The following is a 5,304-nucleotide window of genomic DNA, read 5'->3' as shown; positions in this document are numbered from 1 at the left end:
AGATAAAGCAGTACGTGCTCAATGGTGGTTACCACAATCTCACCATCGCCGCTGAAAAGCATGATAAAAGGAAGGCGTTAATTCGGAGGGCATCCAAACAATACCTGATCAAAGGTAAGTAACAGAATAAGACCATGGTTAAGTCACGAACATACGTTTTTATTATGAGGTATAAACCCCCTGTACATGTGACATCATCACATCCCTTTACTTATAGGGATCAATAAAGTATATATCTATCTATCTATTTATCTAATGGTGTTTTTTGGTGCAAAAGTGATCATACCTCTAATGGTTTATCATATTGCAATTCCAACATTTTTCAGTAAATCGCAAGGACTCCACAGCTTGTTTCTCCTTTTTCTTTTTATACACACTTTACATTACTGTAGTTGTTACGTCTAAACCACATTTGCCACTGGATTTCTTGAACAGCTTTTAGTCATAATGTCATCTCTACACATGTCTAAATGATTGTTTTGTTGTTCCTGTTGTGCCAGCTGGAGATTTGTACTACACATACAAGGACAATGAGAGGATGGTTGTGTGCACCAAGGACCAAATTATCAATGTCCTGAAGGAGTGCCATGATAACCTGGGTTCCGGAGGTCATGCAGGGAGAAGGCGCACCACCGAGAAGGTTTTGGCAACGTACCACTGGTCCACTATGCGGGAGGACGTGAAGAAATGGGTGGGAGTTTTTGACTGACTGACTGATTATTGATCTACAGAAATGTGTTGTATGTGTACATTGAAACAGAGTGAGACATGTGTGGATCTCATTGGCCCACTTCCCTCCACTGCTAAGGGCAAAAGGTACTATCATGATGGGCTGAAGCATGTGTAACCTCCTTTAAAGGTTCTAAACGTGAAGAATCTGGTTTAAAAAGAAAGGAAATCATTTACAGTGATTCTGTATGTATTTACAACATTCTGCATTTTATATTGCAGATACATTCTAACAGCGACTGATCTGTTCACGAAGTGGGTGGTAGCAAAAACGCTCTACCACAAAACAGCTGTTGAGGTCTCAAAAAAGATTGTAAATATTCTTCTCGATTTCGGTCTTGTCGAGAAGATCATTACCGACCAAGGACGGGAATTTGTCAATGAGGTACAATAATCTATCTAATACAGTGTATGTGTTATGTGTAACAATGTAATACGATTTTTCAGGTAATTTGGTAATTGGTGTACACTAAACCATCTGCAGGTCAACCGTGGTGTTTTTGATGCACTGGGTGTAAAACACTGCATCACTTCAGCGTACCATCCCCAGTGCAATGGCCAAGATGAGCGTACAAACCAAAACATAAAAAAAGCACTTGCAAAGTACTGTGGAGAGGACCAGAATGACTGGGATTTACATCTGAGGGGCATTGTGGCGAGCATTAACACCTCAAAGCAGGTACAATGTTGTAACAAATGCAGATGGAAACAATACTCAACAGAGATACTAAAAGGAATTTTTATGCTTTCAGAGGTCAACCAAGTGCACGCCCTATTTTGCCCAGTTTGGGAGGCACCCTCGCGTCCCGGGGTGTTATAAATGCTACAGTCAATGACAGGGATGATACCTCTGTTTTGGTGCCTGCTGATGAGGCAGAACAGCAGCTTGAGGCAAAGGCTGCAACCATTGCAGATTTGCACTCGAAGGTGAGAATAAAATGGCAATATTTAAAACATAATAACTCCTAAAAAATGCAAGCGTATGTTAAGGACTGTAAATGATAACTGTTACATATCTTTCTCAGATTTACCAGAACATCCAAATAGCACAACAGAGACAGAAAATCTCTTTTGAAAAACGCAAGGGAAAGAATGTGAAATCTTTCCTGATTAACGTTGGAGATGAGGTCCTAAGAGCGAATAAGAGGAAGGAGGGCCGAAAAGGTGGAAAACTGGAGTGCAACTGGTTTGGCCCTTATGTGGTTTCCTCAATCACCAACAAGGGTGTGGCAACCCTGTTGAGCTCAACAGGAGCTCAGCTGAGACAGAGTGTGAATGTGTCTCAGCTGAAGCCCTTTATCAGGCCTATGTTGAGAGGTATTTTGATTATCAATACAAGGACACATTTTAGGTATACTTCATGTGTGGTACTTCAATAATACTGTTTATTTTGTGTCTATCTAATAACAGCTGAACCGAAGTTGGATTCGGAGGGGTCAGTTGCTGACCACCAGTATGCCCTCTCTGGTGCGAAATACGCAAAGGATCTACATCCGATTCAAGACAAGCTGGTAGATATATGTTTACTTCATGCACAGTGATGGAGGTGCATTGTTTTGATTTTAATTTTTCTATGTTTTCTATTGGCTTGAAGTATGTTTTGCAATCTGTTATTTGCAGCTCAGCTATGTGCTAGACCACAATAGGCCTGGAGCAGAGGTCATTGTGAAGGAGGGTGATGTGTGCCTGACCAGAGAGGACTTTTGGAGCCTGGGTCTTCCTCAGTGCATGGAGTCAAATGTAGGTATACTTGAGCTTTCCTCCCAACTTCATCTTGTCTCAAATAAATGGCACAGGTAACTTACTGTTGTTACTGTTTCAGATTGGAAACACGTGCCTGAAGATGGTACAAGAAGCCACCCAAAGACATGTACGGTTTTCAACAGACATCATTGGCCTGCTTTTTTCTTTTGAATAACACATATTTTCTAAATAGCTGTTTAGTGGTGAAACTCCAATCTCGTGAAGTGTGGTTGTCTCTTGTTGTTGAACATACTTCTATGAAGATTTCATTTTTTTTGAAAAACTATCAATATAGGGCAAAGATATATACATCGTGGATATGTATGTGGTTCCTACCTGGAAGTCCAAAACAGCTGACGTGTTGGCCAGTTTTCCAGTAAGTTCCTGTTGCTTGAGACCTATGTTTCTTGAAATTGATATACAGCAACTTAAAATCCCTTGTTTAAAATACTAGGCTGACCAATTGGCCACCAAGGACATGGTTTTCATCCCTGCCTGGAGTCGGCAGCAAGGAAAGGCAGATCACTATTTGCTTTGCGTGAGTCTGTTCCAAATGATCTCACCAGCATGTACAAAATGAACATAAGTTGTGCTGTGTGGTTTTCTTCTGGTGTTTGATTATGTCTAATTTCAGCTATTTTGTCAATGGTTGACAGGTGATCAAGCCAGCAAAGAGAGAGTTATATTTGCTCGACCCTCTTAAGCCAGATGGCTTTGGGGACAATTCCTACAAGGACATATTTAGGTTTTTGTAACATGATTACCCCCTCACCGTTCTGTGGCTTGTATGGGAGTTCTAAATAGTTTATAGTATTCTAATACTGCAGTAACCATCTTGTAGACCAGGGGTCTGAATCTGATCAAATTCATTTATAATATATCTCCATTTCCACAAAGTCTGGAGTGTCCTTAGTGGAACCAAAAGAAAAAGAGTCTGCAACAGGATGCTATGAATTATAATATTCATTTTGTTATAAGCCTTGTTCAAAGGTTGTTTTCAAGTTCAGCTTTGTTCAGCGGCTGGTAAACGTATTTTTGTTTGTTTTATTTTAGCCCCGTTCAGTGGCTTTCATAACTTTCCTCTTTTAAGGCATGCAATAGTTCAATGTAAGGAAATCCAAAAACATGAATTATATTGTGTATAGCGTTCCTTCACCAAATCAATTCCCATGTCTTATCATTTCTTTTGACAGTGACCTAGCGCACCGCATTGCTCCAGGTCAGTGGACAGTAAAGTTCGGCAGAGACGTCAAGGTACATTTCTCCACCATCTCATACACCTGCTTTCACATGTCTTTATTTTCCATTTGACCATGAACATCACTGTTATATTCCAAATTCTTACAGGGTTAGCCTCACCAAACCACGGGCAATGACTGTGGTGTCTTCATACTGATGGTAAATTCCTCCCTTGACACTTTTTTTTAAGGGGTTTTGTTAGTTTTTGAAACTCATAACTTAACAGATCTTTATCCTTTCACAGTATGCACTCAACTTCAGCACAGATGCTCTACTTTGGTTTACCGAGGTCAGTATTTATCCTCTGAGTTAGTATTTCAGGGGGAAGAGGGGGCTAACATTGAGTAGACAAATGATGAGGTTCCATTCATTTTCAACTTTATTATTGTTACATTTTCTTTTAGCGGGACATAGCACAGATCCGGAAATGGTGGTGCATTATGCTCATGGAACGGTACCAGATTGAAGGGTAAATCATACATTTTAAATGTTACTTTATAGACAACAGTTTCTTTGACACTGATTTACATTTTCATCCTGATATTATGTGATTTTTATAGCCACGGACAGATCCAGATTATTTAACACATGCATACATATTGATAATTGTATACACATGTAATTAAACAATCACATGACCCACACCTTATATTTTCCTTCAAAGGTCCAGTTTCAAAAGTCCGACATGTGCTTCATATTGGAGGTAATATCTTTTCAGTGAAGCAGTAACTGTTTTTTGTTTAAAAAACGACCTGTGATCACGGCAGAATTTCCAACTATTATGTCTCACTGCTTTTTTTAACTTTATTGATAGCTGTTTTTTACCTCAAGGAGAAGAATAACAAAACATAAGAAAAATGTGTGTGATATATTCAACATTAATATTAAAAATGTGTCTTTTTGCTACCTGAAGCCCAAAGAATCTTGGTATTTCGATTGTGCTGGCAACAGTCTAGTCAATGTGTTGTTAAATATGTTTGATCTAGTCTGACCAATACTTCACAGCTGCCAAACTGTCTTCTCTCGGACCTTCTGATGGAAGTGGTTCTCCAGGAAGGTGACAAAGCGTACTCATCACTCACTCTAGTGTGTACCACCTTCAGAGACACAATGTCCACTGTGTCTTTCAGAAGAGGGGCCCACTTTCGCTGGCTTGAGAGTAAGTGATTCAGTGAAGGTGCAGCAGTATACGACAGCTGTGGTGTCTATGCATATTTTTAATGGCTCTATTGAAATGCTTGTTTTACACAGGTGTTGCTACATGGAGTTTGTTCTCTGCTTCATACAAGCAGGATTTCAACGTCATGTACACCATTGACACCTGCCGTGGATGCTTGGAGCCTTACAAAAACTGCAAACCAGGTAGACTTCTTATTCTGGATAATAATGTTTATGTGTCATTACATATTTAGTGTGTTGTGGTCCTAGTGTGATTCAATTACAATATTTTCTTTTTCTATTCATAGGATATGTTGGGAAAGGTAAAAGAGGAGAATTGCAGGGCATCTACTCTGATGACCAACATCCAGGCTATTGCAGTCCCTTCTGCAACCAGATATCATAGGTAAAGATTAACTCACACAAACAAATGTC

General features: G+C 39.6%; 1 long non-coding RNA gene across 1 annotated transcript; it reads left to right on the top strand.

Moving 5' to 3' along the window:
- The first annotated feature begins 630 nt into the window (after positions 1–630).
- On the top strand, positions 631–1,277 carry LOC117538976. Its single transcript, XR_004567918.1, has 3 exons — positions 631–691; positions 952–1,114; positions 1,214–1,277. It is a non-coding gene; the product is annotated as an uncharacterized LOC117538976 (long non-coding RNA).
- The last annotated feature ends 4,027 nt before the right edge of the window (positions 1,278–5,304 follow it).

The sequence above is a fragment of the Gymnodraco acuticeps genome, unplaced genomic scaffold (genome assembly GCF_902827175.1).
Source record: "Gymnodraco acuticeps unplaced genomic scaffold, fGymAcu1.1, whole genome shotgun sequence".
NCBI classification, from domain to species: Eukaryota; Metazoa; Chordata; class Actinopteri; order Perciformes; family Bathydraconidae; genus Gymnodraco; species Gymnodraco acuticeps.
This window is presented reverse-complemented; position numbering and strand designations above follow the sequence as displayed.